Source organism: Pygocentrus nattereri, chromosome 4 (assembly GCF_015220715.1).
Source record: "Pygocentrus nattereri isolate fPygNat1 chromosome 4, fPygNat1.pri, whole genome shotgun sequence".
Taxonomy (NCBI): Eukaryota; Metazoa; Chordata; class Actinopteri; order Characiformes; family Serrasalmidae; genus Pygocentrus; species Pygocentrus nattereri.
In genome coordinates, this window is record NC_051214.1 from 33386929 (window position 1) to 33398149 (window position 11221).

An 11221-nucleotide genomic window follows, 5' to 3' on the forward strand; every position below is an offset into this window, starting at 1 on the left:
ACTCAAAAGACCTGCGCCCATCAGATTTACAATAGGGAGCAGGACTATTTACCCGAAGCCAGCGCCATCCAGAAATAACAGAGCAGGAAAATAAATGGAGCCTGCCATATTTTTCCACACAAGTAAGAAAATATGTGCAGGACTTGTGCCTCGCTGTTTCGTAATTAGTTCTTAAACATTCTATGGCTTGGATCTCCGCGCCCACATTCAGCCTTCTCCAAGCAAGATAATATACAGTGGGGCATTAATGTCAAACATGTCTCCCGCTGATCCAGGGCCGTAACTCTAATCTGTTTGCACAGACGCAAGAGATTCACAGCTCCTCCAGCTCCATACGTACGAGGAGACAATCCGCAGACAAGATCTGATTATATCATGGCCTCTGGCTTTTATTAATTGACACACTGTTGTAGGTACTTAGACTTAATATGATGAGTGTGCAGTGCTCTGTCAGTGAGCACCAAGTTCAGAGAGTTTTGGGAACACACATATCTTTATTCACATGCGTGGCGTGCTTTTAAGACAGCCACGATAGTCAAAGAGGGTATTCATTTGCCGTTTCTACTTTATTTCAGCTCAGAAATAGAGCCATATTGGTCACTTTACTACAGCTTTTTTACTACAGAACGTTAAGGGCACAGTGGTCAAAGCTAAATTGTTTAATAATGCTATGGTTTGACCGTTATATTAATCACTGATCAACCAGATTATTTTTATGACTCAGAGAAGTGTATGATTTAGTATGTAAACAGAGACTAAGCTTCATAATATACCACAAATTCCCCATCCACCTGGCTCATATATGGAAACTAAGCTGTAAAAATGGTCAGTTTTCAAGTCATTAGTTTTGTGATGTGACAAAAACCAACACATTTGCATACATCTGCCTATTCAGCCTGCAGTAGTTTAAATAGCATTATAATATATAATACTGAAGTTATAAGGAGTGTTTCAGCCTGGACTGTTTTGACTGATGCACAAATCAGGGCAGTTGATCAAAATACGGTATAAAATAAATGTGTGTCAGACTTCAAGTTGTAGTAGCAAAAACAGTGAAGGGTTGAAGACAGGAAAATCATCATATATAAAAATTAACTTTTTTTTGGGACAAAAACCCATGAAAATACTTTACATTAATCATACATACAAATGCCAAATTACCAGATCTCCTCTAGTAAAACTAATCCAGCTCCAATAGGGCATCTGTGTGTTGTTTTACAGCAAATCCTTTGGTAAAAACTGTTGAAAGACTTTTTAGTAGACGTTTTTAAAGTAGTCCAAAGTTGGTATAGAATATTTATATAATGATTCTTTAACCCTTTAAAAGGTTCTTTATGCTCACAAATCTCTTCTTTAAACATGGCTTTTAGGGACATCACTTAAAGAACTTTTTATGACACCTTTGTTAAGAGTCCACATGAAATTAAAGCTGATATGAAATTATATTATAATTATGTATGTACAATCGTGTGTGCTTGTGAGATCCTGCCAGTGTGGGTTTCCTCTTTTTTAGCTTTCAATCTCAAGGATTTATCTAAAAAAAAAAAAAAAATGCAATGTGCCAAACATGCATTGATGTAGGGGTATGGAAACATGCAGTTTTGGAACACCACCTTTTTTAATTCAACTTTAGTTTTTCTTTCATCTGAAATGCAGAAACCTAAATTACAAACATTTTTTCAGGAAAAGTATTTCCCACTTAAGTTTATACTTAATCTTGGTGTCGTGTGACACATTTCCCACGTGTACCTCTTACAGGAAACACAAACAGCATGGCAGAGAGGTGTAACTGGACTGAAGAGGAGACAAGAGCACTTTTAAATGGAATGCTGCCAGTTTTCAGCTCCTACTGAGAGAGAGAGGCTTTTCGAAATGGAAAGGCCTTAAACTGTGGAGAAACATGATCTCTAGTAACTGTTCAGATGGAAAATATGATGATGATGATGATAATGATAATAATAATAATAATAATAACAACAAAATTTATGTGACAACATATTCATTTTGTTGCAATTTGGGCAGAAATTAAATTTGAACATAGCTACTGATGTACATAAAAAGTTAAGAGCTCCACCTTGTGTAGAATCTGCTAAGCAAGACAATAAATGACCTGTTACTCTGTTTATCATTCACATTATGAAAGATGTACTAATTCATTGAGAGCGTAAATTTTACTTTCAAATATATTTTTTTATCAAATAATCATGAAAGACCTTCAACTGATGGTTGTACCAGGATTCTTGCTCATTTCCAGCTACTGTTATCAGCATCAGTTGATTTCTTGAAAAGAGGTTGAAAGTGGCTCTTTTCAGTCTGCACTCTTTCCAGTGTAACACACTGCACTGGTGACTCTTGGAGGCCAAGCCTGGATTCTATTCACACCTCATGTCTAAGTCAGTAACACTTGTGTATATTAATGTAACCCACAGCTATTTTCTAGAGCAGCACTTACCCCCCTAAACATACAGGTGCCAGAAAAGGTTTTTGGATGTCATATAAGAACATATTTTGCTTCCCTCAATAACCCTTCATTCGACCAACTATCCATTAAAAGAATGATTAAGTTACCAAAAGTAGCTGTTCTATGGCATCAACGAACCATTTCTGGCACCTTTAATTTACATGCCCAGCGGATGAGTTGAATGAATGAGTTGATTCAGTGTCAATACAGCCAACCCTTAGAATACAGGTGCATGACTTACACTCGAGAACGGCAGTGACCCCATGCATGTCATTCTTATGCATGGCCAGCAGATGGTGGCACTGCAAGCCCACATTAGAGTCTGGCCTAAACCTGACTGTCATAGTAAAAGCAAAGTGCAGAGCAATTAAAGCAAGTAATGAAGATCTTATTGCAGTTTTTCATTCAAGCAAATTACTACATTAAATCAGATGTAGCATGTAAGGTTGTAGTACTACACTAGAAAACAAGTAATAGACCCTTATCAAAAAGGTTCTACATAGAACCATACACAACACATTCTCCATCAATCTAAAGAACTATTTTACCAATGCAAAGAACTGTTTTTGTCAATGAAAGAAAATTTAAGCAACAGCATTTTTGCAGACAATGTCACTGCATAAAAGTTTAATGGAAAGAACCTTTTGGGCTGCAAAAATCGTATATTTTCTTAAATGCATTTTCATTTTGTCACAATTTGGGCAGGAATTAAATTGAAACATAGCCATAAATGTACATTAAAAACTGCTATAGAACCCTTTTCAAAAAAGATTCCATATAGAACCATATACAACACATTCTCCCCCAATCTAAAACGGTTTTTTACCATTCAAAGAACCATTTAAGCATGCAAATGGTTCTTTGGGTGTTTATGGTTCTATATAGAACCGATGCCTTTACTAAAGAATCCTTGGAGAACCATGGTTTTTAAGAGTGTAAATTGTGGAGAAGATGAAGCCATGTTCCAATATTCTGCCATAAAGCAGGGTATCATTTTTTATGAAGACAAATTGGAAGAAATAAGAATCCAGGCTGTTTGTAAGTGTAGAGAGTATCGGGTTCTTCCTCACGGTCATGGTGAAAAGGCCCAGCTTCTCCTGCTCAGCAGCATGAGTGACTTGTGGTGGGATTTGATGGGGATTACTGATATGACGGGCGCACGCCTGTGGCTTAAGTGTGGAGCTGATGACCTAACCAGAGGCATGTCTGGCTGCAGAATTCTCCACTCTTGCAGAACGGGCGCATGGTGGACATCAGCGATGAGCCCGTTAAGTGGTTGGACCTGCTTCAGATCCCCAAACCTGAGCTTTTCATATCCAATGCTGAGAGGCTCTTTATTTGTACAGATTCCAGATCAAAGAGTCGCTATTTGGACATATTTCTTTGAGAATTATGAGGCCTACTATATCACGTAGCCGCAAAAGTGATTGATTAAAAACAGGGCCATAAAAGAGATGTTCTGGGTTGGTATTTAGCAGGGAGATCAGATGTCTAGCAGAAACAGAGTGATTATAGCCTGAGTGAAAAGATTGACGTTAGAGTTTTAATTTGATATTTCAAACAGTTGCTCTTCCTGTAGCGGCAGGATGTGGGTACGCAGACAGTTACAGTATGTCTGGGATTATTATAATTCTTCTGTGACATGACTTGGTGCCTGAGTAAGGAATAAGGACAGCTGAGTTCCTCTCGCCGTCTTCCAGCACGCAGTATATCTCTCCACATAAGAGAGTCATCTGCTGCTTCTGCACTCAGCCTTGCCCACAGAAGCCCTCGCAGGTCCACGGCTGTCAAGAAAATTCGCTTTATCATTCAGCTTTATAAATCATCGCACACTCCCCAGGAAATCGAGAATGTTTGACTTTCCAGTCATAAACCATAAAATCTGTCATTAATATAATAACACGACTCGGGATGTTTGGAGACAGGGCCGGAGTCTAAACGAGGAGCAGACATGGGCATCGATGAAACGCTCTGGCACGCTCGTAAGGGCCACTATAACTTTGTCATTTTCCAAAACACGGAATCAGAAATAATTGGCATAGTGTCACCGAGACTGTATGTCAGTCATCATAAAAGACCCCTGGAAGCGTGATGTGACTGTTTTGCGTTACCAGTTCATTAGTTCTCAATTAACACTCGGTCCCATCAAAAAGTTTATACGGCTGTTTCTTTGACGAGAAACATGTCTATACTCCTCTATGGCTGGCAACATCTGAAGATGGAGTTTCTGTCCAAATATTTCACATTTTACTGCTTGGCTGGATCCTATGGAAAAGGCCTGTTTTGCATGAATATTTGGCACAGCACACAGCCCTGTCCTGTCAAATGTTCTGCTGCCTGAGGCGCTCGATGGTCATGAGTCGTTTTTGACAGTTTAGATGGTGGAGAACTTGAGACCCCTGGCACCAGCGTGCAGACTCAACAAAGAGGCCCATTGTTTGTGTGGTAGCTGTCCATGGTCCTGATATTAGAACATCTCAATTATCATAATTATGGGGCAGTGGGTTTGTAGTTCAGCGCAATGAGGTGAAGTTAGGAAATGTGTCAATTTTACAGCACGGATGTGTTGAAAGACCTCAGAGGCCTTAACATCACCTAAGGTGAGTCTCAACATCAGTAAGTGAGAGATTATCGTAATGGTTTGTGGGACTCTACAAACGACTGTAATGAAAATAATGCAAACTTTTCAGCTTATATAGGATATAACATTCTCCAGCTTCTCATGAAGGAGAGTTAGATCAGAGCTATCAGGTACAGACAGCAGAGCCTTCTTATCTAGGCTCTTATCAGATTTCTACAGCAGCTGCAGATGGAAGTTGAGCACTAGATGGAGCAGTTGGGCTGATTTGATTCGAAAAAACTTTAAAAAAATGTTTTTCTTCTAGTTTGAAAGTGTGCAAATATTTCTTATTGCTTTAGGATAATTAATCAGCCTGACTCAGCAATATGGTCTGAAACTACAAGTGTGTCAGACAGAGATGTAAAGATACCTCAACCTATGGAGTGTATTTGTCCGACAAGAATCTGCTGACAGCCACGGTCTTGGTGGCATGTTGAAATGTATGATAAACAATAATATTGAGAAAGGTGTAAAATGTGTTATTTAAGTTGGCTGTAAACATTCTACTTGTTTTTCTGATGTAACCCAGTATGACGTGTGTTTAAAAGACTCATATACATGTTTTTTCAAGTGTGGGTTGGGACCAAATTCATTATTACATGACCGTATTCCAACCACAGATAGACTAAATGGCCTCTATTCTGATTGGCTGTCATGTATCGTGCCTCATTCAAAAAGCAGGCCAGCCGAAACACCCCTTATAACTTCAGTGTGAATGGGTGAGGCTACACTGACAAAGCCTGAATAGGTGCAGATACAGTACTCCATAAAAGTCTTAGCCAAGAAAATGGTTTAGTGATTTTGATTAGTGTGTTTTTGACAGTGAAACATTAGGATAAATACAAACACACACACATCTTTGAAGCCACCTATCTTCCTTCCTCTGGACTGTATCCCAGCACTCATCGGTTAGAAGACAGGAAACATCCTGAATAGGTTTTAGGATAAATACATAAAATAAATGTAACAAGAACATTTTTCTTTATTTATTTGCTCCTGAGTTCTTGCTGCACATTAGCCAATGCATGGATTTGTTAACCCCTGTGTGGTGTTCCTGTTTTTGTTACTCAGTGGGTCTGCTGGACCCACCACATTATTGTTTTTTGTTTAAATCAATACAGCCACAACAATACAACATAGGGTTTTCATTTAGCAGCTGTAGCCAGTCAACAGCCTGTCCATGTTGTCCCCTCACCCACACACACATATACACACAAAAACACACACACACAGATTTAGGCAAACATTGAAAATGGGTCCCACAAACCCCAGGACAGGGGTTACATTTGATCAGCAGCACTCCTGGTTTAGTTTAATGAAGAACTGATGAGTGGAAGCAGGTACTGGATGTTAAATGTCAGTACTGGGCTTCCTCAAAGAGACCTTTGGAAATGGTCAGGCTAACACACTGACACACATAAAATCTCAGTGCTTTGTTTATTTGTATTCATTGTGATGTTATTTTTTTTCTTCTTCTTTTTTTTTGCTTCCTTCCAGATGAATAGCTGTACATCTATTCTCCTCAGATGCCTAATGTTGCATTCTGTTGTCATCAAAAAAATGTTCTGTGCCTCATAGGAGAATTGGCAATAGCACACAGCTGATGCAGTGAGAGGAGCCAGTTGAGGTGGTTCAGGCATCTGATCCGGATAGCCTCTGGACGCCTACCAGTGGGGGTGTACCAGGCCCAGCGTAATGGGACAAGACCTTGGGGTCGTCCAAAGACCCACTGAAGGGATTATATCTCTAAGTAAGCCTGGGAGCGGCTTGGGGTCCCCAGGAATGAGCCGGAGGAACCAGAGTCTATGTTTCCGAAAAAATTGTTGGGAAAGCTGAATGTTGGCGCTGGCAGTGGCAGAATTTTCCGTTGCTGCTCCATTAAAAACAGTGGAATATCTGTTTACCGCCAACGTGTAAACGTACCAAAAGACTTTTGCATTGTACTATGACACCACGAAAACTGTTTTTGCAGCTTCCTTTACAGACTGTATAGTATATTTCAAAAAGTTAACATTGTTTACATAATAGCATATGTGCCCACGACATGACACAAACACTTATACTATGGCAGAAGCAGAAAGACAGAGCTCAGTTTTGGCTGAAATACTGCATGCAGAATATCAGAAATATCCTCAGCTTCACAGATGAAACAGTCAGCACAGTAGTGCAACAGTAGCGCAACAGAGCGACAGTTGACTCAGGGAGTGAAATGAACATGCTACATGAAAGCAAAATGAAATTCTATATGAATGTTCTTTTTCTGCTTCAAATACAATGTTACTTCATGTGAAAAGGACTGTGGCAGGTTATGTAATAGCCCAGGGCTCAGATAGAGTGGCAGAATGTAGCGTGTAGTGCTAATGCATGTTGGGGGCCCTTTCAGATGGACTTTAACGCAGGCCATCTGCTGCTGAGACTGCGCCAGAGTCAAGTTTGTCTTGGGCCGTGTGACACGGAGGTGCTGACTGGTTTGTGTAAGGTCTCGCTCGCCCCTGGCTTTCTCTCTGAATCCCACTCCCTCGTTTTTCTCTTCTTATCTAAGTGAAGATTGATGTCTAAGTCAAGAGCTCAAGCAGGTTTTTCTAACAGAAAGACAGACATTCAGATTCACTACAGAGCAAAAAGTAATGCATTAAATTGACTTAATTCAACGTCCCACAGGAATAAAATAGCCTGTACATTATATATGTATACAATGTTGTCTTTCAGTGTACGTTTATTTAATATATATATATATATGTGAAACTGATGTACACTTTGGAATCCAGTCAATTTAATGCATTGCTTTTACAGCTGAAATGCTCTGCACTCAGCACTGCTGTTTTGCAGGAGCAGTTGCAGTTCTAAGACTCTTCCCTGCACACTATGGAATATCATATAGCTGTCTCTTGTTTCTCCACCCTAGCTCATTACACTAATTGCTAGATGTGGATCGGAACGATGGGAATGCAAAACCTGAGACGCGCTCTGCTTTCCCTGCTCACTTCAGATTCAGGGAAATCCCTGGAATGTTCCCAGTTTGCCTCAAAAAGCACTCTCTGATTATGCCTGTTATGTCTTGAAATAACGTAGAACAGCCCCGGTCTTGCAGGCCTGGTTTTCAGTGAAAGCGGCACCGGAGAGACAAAGGCGCGGCTGTAGCCAGCAGCACAGTGCCAGCTCAGACTCTCCAAAGCAAATGTTGATCCACAGTGCACTCCAAGCCAGTCTGTACTACAGTAGTGCTGAGGCCTCGGGCAGGACCTCCACTTTGATCTCTGGCGAGCCAGTCATAAGTTTCATTGATAAGCTAATGAAACTTTGCAGCTTTCTAAGTGATCTGATTTTGGATGCATGGACGGAAACCTTCGGCCTTCTCTCAGGTCAGAGCTCTTTGTACTCTGGAAGGCCAAAGAGGAAAAAAACAGATAGAGGTGGCAGTTTAACAAAGAAGTCAATGTAAGACAATATCTGAAACATATATTGATGGAAAACACTGACAGTAATAGGTCATTCATTTTTATTACAAATGTGACATTTGTAGCTGAAAAAAATGTAAAAGGTGGAATTGTAAAATTGCACACTCAGAAAAAAGTCACTGGGGCAGTATCCCTCTTGTCACTGGGGTGGTACCCTCAAGGGTACATCTAAGCACCTTCAGTCAGGGAACATAACTGTACCATGATCCATTTATATTTTCTAAGTTGTGCTGATTCCACACACCCCATCTTGTTTCCACGCTTTTTATTTTATTGTTCTGTTTTAAAACATTAGGTTATAAAAAGGTACAAATATGTTCTCTTCACCTGGGAAAAACTTATTTAAGTTACACAACTGGACCTTAAAACCATTGTTGTACCTTTGAGGGTATATTTACATTGTTTTTACCTCGATGAATGAAAAATGTACAGACTACCTTTATTTCTAACAGTGCACTGTTGGTAATGACAAAGAAATGATAAAAATCTATTAATTCATTGCAAAATTTATTTTATTAAAAGTTAACAAGTACAACAATGTACAGCCATAATAAATGCCAATTTCTCTCACTGTTGTCATGATGATTGTCCCTTTAGCCATCGATCAATAATGATATAAGAGAAAAAAAAGACCTTAGAGGCCAGAAACATGATAAATAAACACATTTGTGCAAGTGAAGCAAAAGCATGCAAGCTCCAGAGAGAAATCTGCTACAATGGCCAACCCCAACCCCCCCCCCCCCACCCCCCACACCCATGTCAATCTGGTATTTTCACCAGGGAAGATAAATATTTTACAATCAAGAAAACGAATAATAAGCACAAATGTAATGGGGGTATACTTGCCTCATACAACAACAATCAGAACAATCTACACTCACTTTATTGTAAACACTTTGTAAACACATGGTTTCTGCTTGCTCTCACAGCTCATCAAGTTCATACAATGACATATTCATTCATTGTTACATGCAAACCAACTGGAACCGAAATGGAGCCGCTAGAGATGAAATAAAAATAAAATTCAACGCTTTTTAAAGTCTCAAAAATACATATGTCAAGTTCCTACAACGACATATTATGTATAAGTCAGATTTGGACAAAATTCCAGCTAACATCAATACAGTTAATGCTATTATGAGTGGTGCGATGGTGCATTGAAACTGTATAAATGACTAAGTGCTTTGCTTATCTGACTGTGGAAATGAACGCATTATGAGCATTAGCTGCTCATTGAGAACATTAAGTTCTAAAATGCTATAAAATGGATTTGGATTGCCATCCAAGTCCTCTGAAATCATTACAGTTGATTCACAGGGCCTCTTACACTGTTTCTATGTTTTTTTGCACTCTGTAGTGTATGATATAAGGCACTGGTTAAGGCAAATGAAAAGACAGGCCTAAATGTCGCTGGCCTGACTAGGAATTACAATTTAGTAAAGGGTAAGTAACAACACCAGCATGAAAAAAAGAAAAAAAGGGATTCTCTTTTAAATCCCAGCAAGGAATAACTGAAACTGGTAGGCTAGCGTTTCGTACCTCAATAATACACACAGTCACACTGTCTGTTAAATTACTTAATAAAAGTCGATTTAGTACAAATAATACACTCTCTGTAACCGAGGACAATACTAACAACAAAGCCGGCAACTCCTGACCAGGGCTTTAAATGGATAGCCATAAAGACCATACATTATTACAAATGTATCCTTCTTAGCTGAAAACAAGCAAGCTAAAAACAATGACAACAACAATGATGTGCAACTGTAATGTCCAGACTGTACCAAAGGTAGCTGAAAATCTAAACGCAAAAATAATGGATGATCTTTGGGAATTATTTTAGCTGCCTTTACACTGAGCAACACCATTTCAAAGGCAAACACAGTATTTTGAGCCTGTGCATTACTGTGTGTGGCATTTATTAGGTACATTCTATGTTCCAGTAAACTGATCCAGTCTTCAGGTGGTGCATAGCAGACCTCCTAGTGTGCAGAGTCTTTGAAAGGTTTCCGGTTGTAGCCCTTTTTTTAATCAGAGCAGACTGTAATCAGTTTCTTATTAAACAAAGTTAACACTGACTGAAATATCTATCTGAGCTTACCGCATACTGCATACTGCGAATGACAGGAAGCACGATAAAAACATTTTTAAGCAAATGTAACCATCTCTTTGGTTTGAAGTCAAACATTACAAGGGTACCAAAGCTTTAAGTACCAAGCATTAAAGCCATAAATCAGACTAGCATGCCTATCTGCTACACAAGAATAGAGCTTCTCTATAATGAAGTGTACGTAGACGTAGAAAAACATTTCCCAAACCCTGTTAAATCAACAGACTTAAGGCACAGAAAATTAAACTATCCTTAAATTACGTATTAACTCCAATATCAACTTGAACATAGATGCATTACAAAAATATTCCCTCTATGAATCAAGTTCCAAATACATTACTTAATTTATGGCTTTATAACTTACAAACTCAATATCCTCTTACCAAACAAGCATAATTTAAATTACTTAAGTTAAAAAAAGAAATGAGTCCTAGAAAACAAACTCAGTTCAATTGAAACCCACTGCTGCTCAGTGCTTCAAACTGTATGTAAAATACTATTATATATATATATATATATATATATATATATATATATATATATATATATATATACTAAAATTTTATGCCAGG